The 16,164-nt window shown below is 38.0% G+C and overlaps 1 pseudogene; it reads right to left on the reverse strand.

Moving 5' to 3' along the window:
• Positions 1 to 927: 927 nt before the first annotated feature.
• The window catches only part of LOC124102675 (E3 ubiquitin-protein ligase RNF114-like), a 36,073-nt pseudogene continuing 20,836 nt past the window's right edge, over positions 928 to 16,164 (reverse strand).

Below are 16,164 nucleotides of genomic sequence, written 5' to 3' on the forward strand. Positions count from 1 at the left end.
TTTTGCCAACAGTATTGATTGACAGGCAAGGCATTACTATCCGCCTCTGCCACTACTTTTGAGTTCTCGCACTATTTTGGAGTTCTCATGGGGATTTCCGGGGATTCCCCGAGAGTTCCCATTGGTTGGGGAAGTGCAGGAGGAGGGATTCCTGGGAGAGATATTTCCGGCTGGGGGTTCCTGGACAAGCCGGGTGGCATTCGGGAGAATTCCCCAGGAGCCTGTGTGATGTTTTTTCTTGCAGTTCAAAAATAAAGTTTGTTCCTGCTTCAGTGGCTCGTGATTTGTGCCCAGCCAGACAGCGGCAGACTCCCTTCCCCACTTATGGAAAAATGCTGTTCAACTTTCCTAACTTAGAAACTCCTCCACTAAAAATATATGGTTATACCTTATCCTAAAAAGGCACCATGCAGGCATTTAAGACTGAACCAGTTAATTCTAAGGGAGTGTAGCAGGAGTGTAGCAAAATATCACTAATAAAACTTCCAGCATCAAATCATGCAAAACCCTGAATATTCACCCCAAGAGGTTTCCTGAAATGTTTCCCAGGGTGCAAACTTCAGCTTCTAGCAGCCACTGCCCACCCCAGGGCAGGCAGCTCCATCACTGAGGAGTGTCAGCCCTGGTCGGCTGCACTGTGGCTAGAGCTCATACACCTCAGGACAAGGAAAGGAGATGCTTTTTTCATTCTGCTATTTGTGACCCAGAAAAAGTCCTGGCTGGCTCAAAGGATCTGAGAGATGAATACTGGATGGGAGGTGAAGAAGCTGGATTTTCTTCCAGAAGAGGCAGCAGAAGCTCTAGGAAGTAACTGAGGACCAATGCAACTAGAGCAGGTAACAAAACAAGGTTAACAGTGGGGAAGATAGCTTTGGCGAGAGCCCAAAGGAAAAGAGAGCTCTGACCTGGGGACCCATTTCTCCCGTCAGAAGTGACCCTGTCCCAATGCCATGGCTCATTTCCAGGTCTGTTGTACAGTTAAGGTATAGGAGTCAAAGGTTTCACACTTAACATGTAATGGAAGCTCTAGAACAGGAGACGGAAAGCAAGGACTCTGCTCACTGGGGGATAATGGAGCACTGCAACACCTGATTCATCATGTCCTCTTCATCAACATCCTAATCCACAGATTTGGTATCCGTGCTGTGGGATAATTTGCAGTGCTCCACAAGTCCTTCCTGATCAAAGTTCTTCTCGGGACAGTAAGGACAAGGAAAGGTGTAACGATTTGGGACATTCCTTGGCTGAAGGGATGCATCCTTAGTAGTGGCCTTCACACCTTCCATGATGTAGTTCTGGTATTTGGAACAGGTAGCCACGTGGGCTCGGATCTTAGATAAGGAAGAAATTCTTAGGGCAGCCATGGCAAGAAGTCTCTGCTCTCAATCTGCCGCTGGAGCTCCACAGTTCAGACACCAGGTGCCAGAGCGCTGCAACGCACCCCACAGACAGGTTTCTTCGCTTCAGACATTCCTGGAGGCATGCAGAGCAAAAGACGTGTCCACAGGGCACCTGCACCGGCTTCTCTTACACCTCCAGGCACACGGGACATATGAAGCGGCCCAGGGGGTTGGCCTCCCCGCGGGCCTCACCAGCTGAGTAATGACCTCACGGGGCTGCTGTTGCGCCGCTCTCTTGCTGCCGCCGAGGGAGCCTAGTTTCTCAATCTTTTAAAAACAAAGATTTCATAAGAGTGAAATGTTTCTCTTATGTCTTTTCTATTCACTATATGGAATTGCTTATGTTCTTTATGTAAATGTTTTGTCAACTGCAAGTGTGTTTCTTGTCTAATTAACTGTCTCTATATAAGCAGTAAGTTTTAGAAAAAGGTTTTGACTATTGAAGAACATTTAAAGTGAGTCTTGGTAGATAATAGCTCATGAATTGCACTTTTTGTTAAACACTCCATATGATTAAATGAACAAATTTCTGGATTTCTTGTTATTATTAGATGTTAATAGACTACTTATCTGCTCCTTTTTAAAAATTATATCTGTGTTGCTATTGCTTTCATAACATTATTTTTAAAAGCCAGAGCATGATTTTCGTTGTTTCTTACACTTTGCATGAAGGTTAAAAAATCTGAAATTTTTAAGCACTAAAATAAAGTCTTATGTCATATCTTATAGCAGGCAGAAATAAATGAGGTGTACCAGAAAATCTGCCGATGGAAAATATTTTATACTGATGTAGACTTTAATGATCATTACACAAAATATTCTATAATTTGAATTTTTCTAGATTTAAATGCCTCATTTCAGGGGATGAAAGATCATGTGTTATGTGTTTCATTTTCAAGGGACTACATTTGCAAATAAGGTTTTGCATAAGGGAAACATTTTTCTACAAGAAATTCCCCTATAACCCACATTTATTAGTTTCTTTATAGCATCTATGTGTAAGAAAATTATGTTGACTCTGTAAGAAACTGTCACTAAGCTTCAAGGAAGTGTCTTAACAAACTATTTGTACTGAGAATGATTTAAAAAGAGAATAAAACAACTTTGCATTAGGTATCTTACTTTCACTGCGGCTGAAACTGTCTTGTTATTTACTGAACCCCTCCCTGCCCCTTTGCTCAAGGAAACTATCTGTAACCTCCTTATCCACTATAAACCTAGGAGTGAGTTTTAGACAATGTAGAAAAAAGCAATGTTCTGCAACTGCAATCATTGCTGATAAAAATTATTGTGTGATTCTTTACTCCGTGTTTTCTCATCTATGGCAGGTAAATGTAGATACATTAGCTAAATAAAATTCACAGTTTAAAATGTCCGAACTTTCACCAATGTGTCTCTGAATACTACATGGAAAAGAACCTCTATAGCATGCTGACTTGTCTTTATGTGAAGCAGAAATAAGCAGATTGTACTAAGTATTGACAAAAGTGTGATTTTGTATTGTATACTACAGGGCTTTTTTTCTGGGAAAAAAAAGTATGTATATAAGTACACAGAGACACACAAATAAACCTGGGCTAACAATAGCTGCCCTGAATTCAATTTCCTACAGAACCAATTGGAAGAATCACACCAAATCTCAGTTTTTCCCCATAATCCAATTTCTAGCAACTTGGTAAATAGCCAGACCAAGTAATTTGTTCTTTACTAGCAAGAAAACTCCCAAGCTCACTTTATATAAATGAGAGAGCCAATAATGGAAACCCTAATCAGAAACAAACCTTCATAGTATATTCACTTGAACTCTTTTCCAAGTATATCTTCCTATAGGATGCATACAGAAAAAAGGGTGTGATTCCATGCTCATTCTCATGTCCTACAATAAATGAGGTAATTGGACTTTAACAAGACTATTTATTAACATTATAACCCTGTGTTTTCACTCTTTATAACAGAATTACCTTTAACAAAATATTAAAATAATAAGAAATATTTCATTATTTAATTTAGTCATTCACCAGGATGGTACAGAATATACTAATTCATTGCTTATACTAATTATCTATTTGTTGCTCATTTCATATTATATTTTGTTATGATTTGGATATGACATGTCTTCAATAAGCTCCTAGGTTAATGTGGGAATATTCAAAAGCAAGATGATTAAAAGGGCAGTAATCTAATCAGTCCATCTTACTTTGAATGAGCTGACTGAGCTGTAACCGTAGGCAGGTGGGGCATGGCTGGAGGACGTGGGTCAGCAGAAATGGGTCATGGAAGGGGCCATCTTTCTCCAGACCCTTCACTACTCTGTTTTATAGCCCCACAATGAGCTGAGAATTTTTCTTCTCTGGGGCCTTCTCCCATGATGTACTGCTTTACCTTTAGCTCAGAGCTATAGAGTCAGCTGTCAATAGTTGGTAACTGTGGGTTCCAAATAAAAATTTTCTGTTCTAAGTTGTTCTTGTCAGGTATTCTGGTCACAGTAATGCAAAAAATGGAGCAAAACACATTTAGAGATAATTTGCATGCTAGCATTACATTTCTTTCTCTTTGATGTTTACATCTCGCTATAATTTGCTTTTTTTTTTTTAATTTTTTATTGTTGGCTGTTCAAAACATTACATAGTTCTTGATATATCATATTTCACAATTTGATTCAAGTGGGTTATGAGCTCCCATTTTTACCCCATATACAGATTGCAGAATCACATCAGTTACACATCCATTGATTTACATATTGCCATACTAGTGTCTGTTGTATTCTGCTGCCTTTCCTATCCTCTACTATGCCCCTCCCCTCCCCTCCCCTCCCCTCCCCTCCCCTCTTCTCTCTCTGCTCCCTCTACTGACATTCGTTTGTCCCCCTTATATTATTTTTCCCCTTCCCCTCACTTCCTCTTGTATGTACTTTTCTATAACTCTGAGGGTCTCCTTCCATTTCCATGCATTTTCCCTTCTCTCTCCCTTTCCCTCCCACCTCTCATCCCTGTTTAATGTTAATCTTCTTCTCATGCTCTTCAACCCTACTCTGTTCTTAGTTACTCTCCTTATATCAAAGAAGACATTTGGCATTTGTTTTTTAGGGATTGGCTAGCTTCACTTAGCATAATCTGCTCTAATGCCATCCATTTCCCTGTAAATTCTATGATTTTGTCATTTTTTAATGCAGAATAATACTCCATTGTGTATAAATGCCACATTTTTTTTATCCATTCATCCATTGAAGGGCATCTAGGTTGGTTCCACAGTCTTGCTATTGTGAATTGTGCTGCTATGAACATCGATGTAGCAGTGTCCCTGTAGCATGCTCTTTTTAGGTCTTTATGGAATAAACCGAGAAGGGGAATAGCTGGGTCAAATGGTGGTTCCATTCCCAGCTTTCCAAGACATCTCCATACTGCTTTCCAAATTGGCTGCACCAATTTGCAGTCCCACCAGCAATGTACAAGTGTACCCTTTTCCCCACATCCTCGCCAGCACTTGTTGTTGTTTGACTTCATAATGGCTGCCAATCTTACTGGAGTGAGATGGTATCTTAGGGTGGTTTTGATTTGCATTTCTCTGACTGATAGAGATGGTGAGCATTTTTTCATGTACTTGTTGATTGATTGTATGTCCTCCTCTGAGAAGTGTCTGTTCAGGTCCTTGGCCCATTTGTTGATTGGGTTGTTTGTTCTCTTATTGTCTAATTTTTTGAGTTCTTTGTATACTCTGGATATTAGGGCTCTATCTGAAGTGTGAGGAGTAAAGATTTGTTCCCAGGATGTAGGCTCTCTATTTACCTCTCTTATTGTATCTTTTGCTGAGAAAAAACTTTTTAGTTTGAGTAAGTCCCATTTGTTGATTCTAGTTATTAACTTTTGTGCTATAGGTGTCCTATTGAGGAATTTGGAGCCCGACCCCACAGTATGTAGATCGTAGCCAACTTTTTCTTCTATCAGACGGCTTGTCTCTGATTTGATATCAAGCTCCTTGATCCATTTTGAATTCACTTTTGTGCATGGCGAGAGAAAGGGATTCAGTTTCATTTTGTTGCATATGGATTTCCAGTTTTCCCAGCACCATTTGTTGAAGATGCTATCCTTCCTCCATTGCATGCTTTTAGCCCCTTTATCAAATATAAGGTAGTTGTAGTTTTGTGGATTGGTTTCTGTGTCCTCTATTCTGTACCATTGGTCCACCCGCCTGTTTTGGTATCAGTACCATGCTGTTTTTGTTACTATTGCTCTGTAGTATAGTTTGAAGTCTGGTATCGCTATACCGCCTGATTCACACTTCCTGCTTAGCATTGTTTTTGCTATTCTGGGTCTTTTGTTTTTCCATATGAATTTCATGATTGCTTTCTCTACTTCTACAAGACATGCCATTGGGATTTTGATTGGCATTGCATTAAACCTATAGAGAACTTTTGGTAATATCGCCATTTTGATGATGTTAGTTCTGCCTACCCATGAACAGGGTATATTTTTCCATCTTCTAAGATCTTCTTCTATTTCTCTCTTTAGGGTTCTGTAGTTTTCATTGTATAAGTCTTTCACCTCTTTGGTTAGGTTGATTACCAAGTATTTTATTTTTTTTGAAGATATTGTGAATGGAGTGGTTGTCCTCATTTCCATTTCAGAGGATTTGTCGCTGATATACAGGAATGCCTTTGATTTATGCGTGTTGATTTTATATCCTGCCACTTTGCTGAATTCACTTATTAGCTCTAATAGTTTCTTTGTAGACCCTTTTGGGTCTGCTAGGTATAGAATCATGTCATCTGCAAATAGTGATAATTTAAGTTCTTCTTTTCCTATTTTGATGCCTATAATTTCTTTCATCTGTCTAATTGCTCTGGCCAGTGTTTCGAGAACTATGTTGAACAGAAGTGGTGAGAGAGGGCATCCCTGTCTTGTTCCAGATTTTAGAGGGAATGCCTTCAATTTTTCTCCATTCAGAATGATGCTAGCCTGAGGCTTAGCATAGATTGCTTTTACAATATTGAGGTATGTTCCTGTTATCCCTAGTTTTTCTAGAGTTTTGAACATAAAGGGATGCTGTACTTTGTCAAATGCTTTTTCCGCATCTATCGAGATGATCATATGGTTCTTATTTTTAAGTCTATTGATGTGGTGAATAACATTTATTGATTTCCGTATATTGAACCAGCCTTGCATCCCAGGGATGAATCCTACTTGATCATGGTGCACAATTTTTTTGATATGTTTTTGTATCCGAGTGGCCAGAATTTTATTGAGGATTTTTGCATCTAGGTTCATTAGAGATATTGGTCTGTAGTTTTCTTTCTTTGAAGTGTCTTTGTCTGGTTTAGGTATCAGGGTGATGTTGGCCTCGTAGAATGAATTTGGAAGTTCTCCCTCCTTTTCTATTTCCCGAAGTAGCTTGAAAAGTATTGGTATTACTTCCTCTTTAAAGGTTTTGTAAAACTCTGCTGTATACCCATCTGGTCCTGGGCTTTTCTTAGTTGGTAGTCTTTTTATGGTTTCTTCTATTTCCTCAATTGATATTGGTCTGTTTAGGTTTTCTATATCCTCCTGACTCAATCTGGGCAGATCATATGACTTAAGAAATTTATCTATGCCTTCACTATCTTCTAATTTATTGGAGTATAAGGATTCAAAATAATTTTTGATTATCTTCTGTATTTCTGAAGTGTCTGTTGTGATATTGCCTTTTTCATCCCGTATGTTAGTAATTTGAGTTCTCTCTCTTCTTCTCTTTGCTAGCATGGCTAAGGGTCTGTCGATTTTGTTTATTTTTTCAAAGAACCAACTTTTAGTCTTGTCAATTTTTTCAATTGTTTCTTTTGTTTCGATTTCATTAATTTCAGCTCTGATTTTCATTATTTCTTGCCTTCTACTTCTTTTGCTGTTGTTTTGCTCTTCTTTTTCAAGGATTTTGAGATGAAGTATGAGATCATTTATTTGTTGGTTTTTTCTTTTTTTAAGGAATGAACTCCAAGCAATGAATTTTCCTTTTGGAACTGCTTTCAATGTGTCCCATAGATTCCGATATGTTGTGTCTGTGTTTTCATTAATCTCTAAGAATTTTTAAATTTCTTCCTTGATGTCTTCTATAACCCATTGATCATTCAGTAACCTATTGTTCATTCTCCAAGTGATGTATTCTTTTCCCTTCCTTCTTTTATCGTTGATTTTCAGTTCCATTCCATTATGATCAGATAGGATGCATGGTATTATCTCTACTCCTTTATATTGTCTAAGAGTTTCCCTGTGACATAATATATGATCTATTTTTGAGAAGGATCCATGTGCTGCTGAGAAAAAAGTGTAACTGCTTGATGTTGGGTGGTATATTCTATATATGTCAATTAAGTCTAGGTTATTAATTGTGTTATTGAGTTCTATAGTTTCCTTATTCAACTTTTGTTTGGAAGATCTGTCCAGTGGTGATAGAGGTGTGTTGAAGTCTCCCATGATTATGGTATGGTGGTCTATTAGACTCTTGAACTTGAGAAGAGTTTGTTTGATGAACATAGCTGCACCATTGTTTGGGGCATATATATTTATGATTGTTATGTCTTGTTGGTGTATGGTTCCCTTGAGCAGTATGTAGTGTCCCTCTTTATCCCTTTTGATTAACTTTGGCTTGAAATCTATTTTATTTGATATGAGTATGGATACTCCTGCTTGTTTCCGAAGTCCATATGAGTGATATGATTTTTCCCAACCTTTCACCTTCAGCCTATGTATGTCTTTTCCTATCAAATGCGTCTCCTGTAGGCAGCATATTGTTGGGTCTTGTTTTGTGATCCATTCTACTAGCCTGTGTCTCTTGATTGGTGAGTTTAAGCCATTAACATTTAGGGTTATTATTGAGATATGGGTTGTTCTTCCAGCCATATTTGTTTATTTATGTTACTAAACATGGTTTGTTTTCCTCTTTGATTATTTTCCCCCCTTTAGTTTCCTACCTCCCACCGTTGGTTTTCATTGTTATTTTCCATTTCCTCTTCCTGTAATGCTTTGGCGAGGATGTTTTGAAGAGATGGTTTTCTAGCTGCAAATTCTTTTAACTTTTGTTTATCGTGGAAGGTTTTAATTTCATCTTCCATCCTGAAGCTTAATTTCGCTGGAAACACAATTCTTGGTTGGAACCCATTTTCTTTCAGTGTTTGAAATATGTTATTCCAGGATCTTCTAGCTTTCAGAGTCTGTGTTGAAAGATCAGCTGTTATCCTGATTGGCTTACCCCTAAATGTGATCTGCTTCCTTTCTCTTATAGCTTTTAAAATTTTCTCCTTATTCTGTATGTTGGGCATCTTCATTATAATGTGTCTAGGTGTGGGTCTCTTATGATTTTGCACATTCGGCGTCCTGTAGGCTTCTAGGATTTGGGGTTCTGTCTCATTCTTCAAGTCTGGGAAGTTTTCTCGTATTATTTCATTGAATAGATTGCTCATTCCTTTGGTTTGAAACTCTGTACCTTCCTGTATCCCAATGACTCTTAAATTTGGTCTCTTGATGTTATCCCATATTTCTTGGATGTTCTGCTCATGGTTTCTTAACAGTCTTGCTGAGCTGTCTATGTTCTTTTCAAGTTGAAATACTTTATCTTCATTGTCTGATGTTCTGTCTTCTAAGTGTTCTACTCTGCTGGTAGTATTCTCAATTGAGTTTTTAAGTTGGCTTATTGCTTCCTGCATTTCTAGGATTTCTGTTTGTTTGTTTTTTATAACCTGTATTTCCCTGTATAGTTGATCTTTTGCTTCTTGGATTTTTTTTATGTAATTCATTGTTGAAGTGATCTTTCATTGTCTGATTTTGCTGTCTGATGTCTTCCTTGAGAGTCCAGATCATCTGAAGCATGTATATCCTGAATTCTTTATCTGACATTCCATCTGCTGCAGCTATTACCTTTTCTAACGTTGAGTTGACCTGCAATGCTTGTGGTCCTTTCTTTCCTTGTCTCTTCATACTGTTCGCGTTCCTTTCTACTTGGTGAAACTGTTGTGCTATTGAATTTTCCCCCTATATATTTATATTGGTCTTGTATAGTTGCAAAGTCTCCCTCGCAGGCACGGGCGGCGGCTCTGCCCCTCCTCCAATTGGGGCAATGTGCCTACCACGCCGGCAGGCCACTGGGCCTGCTCTGCCGGTCGGTAGCAGGTCCGCCGACCTTGCAGGCGTGGGCTGCGGCTCTGTCCCTCTGTGGGCCGCTAGGCTTGTTCTGTCGGTGGTCGCAGTTCTGTCTACTTTGCAGGTGCAGGCAGCGGCACTGCCCCTCTGCAGGCCTCTGGGGCTGTACTGCCAGTGGGTTGCAGGTCCGCCTACCTTGCAGGCGCGGGGGGGGGCGGCTCTACCCTTCCTCAGGCCACTGGGCCTGTTCTGTCTCTCGGTTGCAGGTCTGGCCTGTTCTGATGGTGGTCACAGTTCCGTCTACCTTGCAGGCACGGGGGGGAGGGGGCGGCTCTGCCTCTCAGCAGGCCGCTGCTCCTCTTCTGCCAGTGGGTCGCAGGCCTGCCTACCTTGCAGGAGTGATTGGAAGCTCTGCCCCTCCGCGGGCCACTGGGCCTTTTCTGTCAGTGGTCACAGTTCCGCCTACCTGGCAGGCGCGGGGGGTGGGGGGCGGCTCTGCCCCTCAGCAGGCAGCTGGGCCTGTTCTGATGGTGGTCACAGTTCCCTCTACCTTTCCGGTGCAGGGGGAGGGGGGCGGCTCTGCCTCTCAGCAGGCCGCTGCTCCTCTTCTGCCCGTGGGTCGCAGGCCCGCCTACCTTGCAGGAGTGATTGGAAGCTCTGTCCCGCCGCGGGCCACTGGGCCTTTTCTGTCGGTGGTCACAGTTCCACCTACCTGGCAGGCGCGGGGGGTGGGGGGCGGCTCTGCCCCTCAGCAGGCCGCTGGGCCTGCTCTGTGAGTGGTCACAGTTCCCTCTACCTTTCCGGTGCAGGGGGAGGGGGCGGCTCTGCCTCTCAGCAGGTCGCTGCTCCTCTTCTGCCGGTGGGTCGCAGGCCCGCCTACCTTGCAGGAGTGATTGGAAGCTCTGTCCCACCGCGGGCCACTGGGCCTTTTCTGTCGGTGGTCACCTGGCAGGCGCGGGGGGTGGGGGGTGGCTCTGCCCCTCAGCAGGCCGCTTGGCCTGCTCTGTGCGTGGTCACAGTTCATCTCGCTATAATTTGAATGTTAAATGTTACCTAATGCTTCACAGGTTAAAGACTTGGTCCCCAGTGTGGTGCCTTTGAAGGTTCAATAGAACTTTAGGAATTGCAAACTAGTAAGAGGTTCTTAGGTTATTCCAGGCATGCTATCAAAGAAGACTATTCTATTTCTCTGTGCTACTGGCTCCTGATGTATGTGGTATGCTCTACCATATCTGCCCACAATTATGTTCTGCCTTTGCCAGATTCTCAAAGCATTGAGGTTACCTGATTTTGGACTAGAACTTTCAGAAATGTAAGCTAAAATAAACCATTTTTTGTTATAAGTTAATTATCTCAGGTATTCATTTTAGTAAGAAAGCTGATTAACATATATTTGATTTAGGGGAGAAGTACTTGTGGAATCAATAATGTAAAGTTGAAGTAGGAGTGACAATAAGTGCAGATGTATATAATTAAAGTTGTTTCCAGCTTAAAGTAACAACTACAATTATATACAAAATAAAATTCTAAAAAACACTTAAATAGAATGTTTTAAGCTAATATCTTGGCAGAAACAAAGAAGAAACCTGAAGTAGTTACACAAAGAAAAATATATTAAAAAATTGAAAGCATTTCATTAGACAAATCAACAAAATTTAAAGAGATAGTAAGCAGTTAAAAAAGAAGCAACAAAACTATATGACAGGTGGAGCACTGTCCTGGCATATATGACTCCCTGGATGGATAACCAAAACCAGTAAAAAACAAACTCTAAGGCATAGAAAATAATTCAATCTATTAATCTAACAGAAGGTTAACATGCAGAATAAATGAGGAACTCATAAACTTAAAAAAATAAAAAATGCATACATGGAAGCTAGAACAAAATAAAGGAAAGAGGTTGGGGTGTGGGGATTAGATAACACAAAGAAATGGGGAAGATAAGTGGACTAGAAGAAGAATAAGATCAAAAGTGAAGGAGGAGGAGTGGGGACAGGAATGGTGACAGGACTTTAAGAAATCCATATATATATATATGAATTTATATATATATATATATATATATATATATATATATATATATATATATATACATACATACATACATACCCCACAGGAATATCACCTTTATGTATAAATTATGAATCAAAAATACATAAATAAACTAACAAAAAGATCAGTGGAATAGAGTAAGAAAGAGAAGGAGAATAGGGAAAAGGAAAAGGATTGGCAAAGGAGGGGGAACAGGAATTTTAATAAATTCCATGAATTATGATTTTGTCAAAATAAACTACTGTATATAACTACAATTATCCAATAAAAAATTAAAAATGGGCAAATAATTTGAAGGGACACTTCTCAAGAGAAGAAATGTCAAAATACTAATGGCAAAAAAAATCAAAAAATGTTCAATATCATTAGTAATCAGGGGAATGCAAAACTACAAATGAAATATTATCTCACCTCAACTATGAATGTGGATTATTAAAAAACCTATTATTAAAAATAGCATATATTCGTGAGCATTTGGAGAAAAAGGAAATATTAGTTGCTGTTAGCCTCATAGAGCACAACATGAAAAATTTATAAAACAAAAATGAAGCCACCATATATATAATCTAGTTATCCCACTTTGGGTATATAATACAAAAGGAAATGAAATCAAAACCATAAATAAATACCTGCACACCCATATTTTATTGCAGCACTAACATAAGATATGGGATAACGTAAGTGGTCATCCACAGGCAAATGAATAAAAATGGTTATATATATATATATATATATATATATATATATATATATATATATATATATATATATACACAATGGAGTATCATTCATGCATAAGAAAGAGTGAAATCCTGTAAAGTTCAGCAAACTGTGTGGAATTAGAGGAAATTATGTTACATAAGCCAGATGCAGGAATACAAGTAACACATGTGCTTTCTCATAAGTGGAAGTCTGAAAATAGAATACTGATTACTGATTACTAAAATAATACTGATTACTAAGAGAGGAGTGAGGATCGGAGGGTGAAAATAGTGTATTTTTTTTTTTTAGTGCCAAACCTGAAGTTGCCTTTATTTTTTTATTAATTTATTTTAATTAGGTATATATGACAGCAGAATGCATTGTACGCAATTGCAACACAACTTTTCATTTGTCTGGTTTTCATTTCATTTCACCATATGTGCAGTTACACATATATCTAAGGTAATGGTGTCCATCTCATTCCTCTGTCTTTTCTGCCCAAATGCACCCTCCTCACTACTCCTTCCACCTTGCCCAATTAAAGTTTCTCTATTTTGCCCATGTCCTCCTTATTATGGATCAGCATCCATTTATCAGAGATAACATTCAGCCTTTGATTTTTGGGGGGATTGGCTTTCTTTGCTTAGCATGATATTTTCCAATTCCATCCATTTACCTACAAATGTCATAATTTTATTCTCTTTTAATGCTGTATAATATTCCATTGTGTATGTGTACTACAATTTCTTTATCTATTCATTTATTAAAGGGCATCTAGGTTGTTTCCATTGTTTAGTTATTGTGAATTGAGTTGCTAAGAACATTTATGTGGCTGCATTAATATAGTATGCTGATTTTAAGTCCTTTGGGTATAGGACAAGGAGTAGGATAGCTGGGTCAAAGGGTTGTTCCATTCCAAGTTTTCTAAGGAATCTTCATACTGCTTTCTACAGTGGTTGAACCAATTTGCAGTCCAATTAGCAAATTGGAATGTGTCTTCCCCCACTTTCTCCCCAAGATATATTGTTGTCTGTATTCTTGATAACTGCCTTTCTGACTGGCGTGAGATGAAATCTTAGAGTAGTTTTGATTTGCATTTCTCTAATGACTAGAGGTGTTTAACATTTTTTTATGTATTTGTTGATCAAATGTATATCTTCTTCTGAGAAGTGTCTGTTCAGTTCCTTAACCCACTTATTGATTCTGTTGTGTGGGTTTTGGTGTAAAGTTTTTTGAGTTCTTTATATATCCTGGAGATAACTGTTCTCTCTGACATGCATGTGGCAAAAATTTGCTCCCAAAATATAGGCTCTCTCTCCACCTCAGTAATTGTTTATTTTGCTGAGAAGCTTTTTAGTTTGGGTCCATCCCATTTATTAATTCTTGATTTTATTTCTCGCACTTTAGGAGTCTTTTTAAGGAAGTCGAGGCCTAATTTGATGGGATGAGGATTTGGGCCTACATTTTCCTCTATTAGACATAGGGTCCCTGGACCAATTCCTAGTTCCTTGCTCCACTTTGAGTTGAGTTTTGTGCATGGTGAGAGATAAGGAATTATTTTCATTTTGCTACAGATGGATTTACAGTTCTCCCAGCACTATTTGTTGAAAAGGCTATCTTTTCTCCAGTGTATGTTTTTGGTCCCTTTGTCTAGTATGAGATACCTGTATTTATGTGGATTTGTCTCTGAATCTTATATTCTATACCATTGGTCTACATGTCCATTTTGGTGCCAATACCATGATGTTTTTGTTGCTATATCTTTGTAGTATAGTTTAAGGTCTGGTATTGTGATGCCTCTGATTCACTCTTGTCGCTAAGGATTGCTTTGGCTATTCTGGGTCTCTTATTTTTCCAAATGAATTTCATTATTCCTTTTTCTATTTCTGTAAGGGATGTGTGTGGGATATTAATTGGAATTGCATTGACTCTGTATAGCACTTTGAGTAGAATAGCCATTTTGACAATATTAATTTTGCCTATCCAAGAGCATGGGAGATATTTTCATGTTCTAAAGTCTTCTTAAATTTCTGTCTTTAGTGTTCTGTAGTTTTTATTTCAGAGGTCTTTCACATTTTTTTGAAAGTTGATTCCCATTTTTTTTTTTTGAGTCTAATGTGAATTGTCCCAATTTTTCTTTCAGAGAATTCATTACTAATGAATAGAAATGCATTTGATTTATAGGTATCTATTTTGTATTCTCCTATTTTGATGAATTTTTTAATTAATTCTAGAAGTTTTCTGGTGGACTTTTTGTGATCCTCTAATATAGAATCATGTCATTAGCAAATACTGATAGTTTGAGTTAATCTTTTCCTATTTGTATCTCTTAATTTCTTTTATCTTTCTAATTGCTCTGGCTACAGTTTCAAGAACTAGTTTGAATAGAAGTGGTGAAAGAGGACATTCCTGTCATGTTCCAGTTTTTCGAGAGAATGCTTCCAATTTTTTGCTTTTTAGAATAATTTAGGCCTTGGGTTTAGCCTAGATAACCTTTACAATGTTGAAGTATGTTCTACTATTCCTAATTTTTGTAGTGTTTTGAACAAGAAAGTGTGCTGTATTTTCTCAAATTCTTTCTCTGCATCAATTGATATAATCATATGATTCTTATCTTTAAGTCTATTGATGTGATGAACTATATGTATTGATTTCCATATGTTGAACCAAATTTGCATCCCTAGAATGAACCCCACTTGATCAATGTGTAGTATTGTTTAAATGTGTTTTTATATGCAATTTGCCAGAATTTTATTGAACATTTTTGCCCTAATGTTCATCAGAGATATTGTCTTTCTTCGTATGTCTCTGCCTGGTTTTAGTATCAGGATAATACTAGCTTTGAAGAATGAATTTGGAAGGCTTCCTTCCTTTTGTATTTGATGGAATAATTAGAAGACAATTGGTATTAATTATTCTTTGTAGGTCTTCTGCAACTCATCTGTGAATCCATCTGGTCCCGGGCTTTTCTTGGATGGTAGGCTTTTGATGGCGTCTTCTATTTCCTTGCTTGAAATTGATCTGTTTAAATTGTGTATGTCCCCTTGACTCAGTTTAGGTGGATCATATGTATCTAGAAATGTCTTGGTGTCTGTGGCTTTCTATTTTACTGGAGTATAAATTTTCAAAATATTTTCTAATTTTCTTCTGTACTTCATGTTTGTCATGATATTTCTTTTTTTCATCAAAAATTCTAGTAATTTGAGTTTTCTCCCTCCTTCTTTTTGTTAGAGGGGTGAAGGGTTTGTCAATTTTATTTATTTTTTCAAAGAACCACCTTTTTGTGTTGTCATTTTTTTTTTTAGATTTTTTTCTTTAGTTTTGATTTTATTGATTTCTACCCTGATTTTAATTATTTTCTGTCGTCTACTACTTTGGATTTTGGTTTATTCTTCTTTTTCTAAGGCTTTGAGCTCTAATGTCAGGTCATTTATTTGTTGACTTTTTCTTCTTTTAATGAAAGAACTCCATGCAATGAACTTTCCTCTTAGCAATGCCTTCATAGTGTCGCAGAGATCTTGGTAAGTTGTATCAGGGTTCTCATTTACCTCTATTTTTTTTTAATCGCTACCCTGATGTCTTCTGTTATCCATGCATAATTCAATAGTGTATTGTTTAGTCTCTAATGTTGAAGTAATATCTCTCTTTTAATTTTATGATTGATTTCTAATTTCATTCCATTATTGTCAGATAAAATGCAGGGTAGTATCTCTATTTTGTTGTTGTTGTTGTTGTTATTTGCTAAGACTTGCTTTGTAGCATAATATATGGTGCATTTTGGAGAAGGATCCATGTGCGGCTGAGAAGAAAGTGTATTCGCAAGTTGATGGTTGGAATACTATATGTATATTGGTTAAGTCTATATTATTGATTGTATTGTTGAGTTTTATAGTTTCTTTGTTTAA

Source organism: Marmota monax, unplaced genomic scaffold (assembly GCF_021218885.2).
Source record: "Marmota monax isolate L192 unplaced genomic scaffold, Marmota_monax_Labrador192_F-V1.1 WCK01_AAM20220418_F8-fsc00002, whole genome shotgun sequence".
Taxonomy (NCBI): Eukaryota; Metazoa; Chordata; class Mammalia; order Rodentia; family Sciuridae; genus Marmota; species Marmota monax.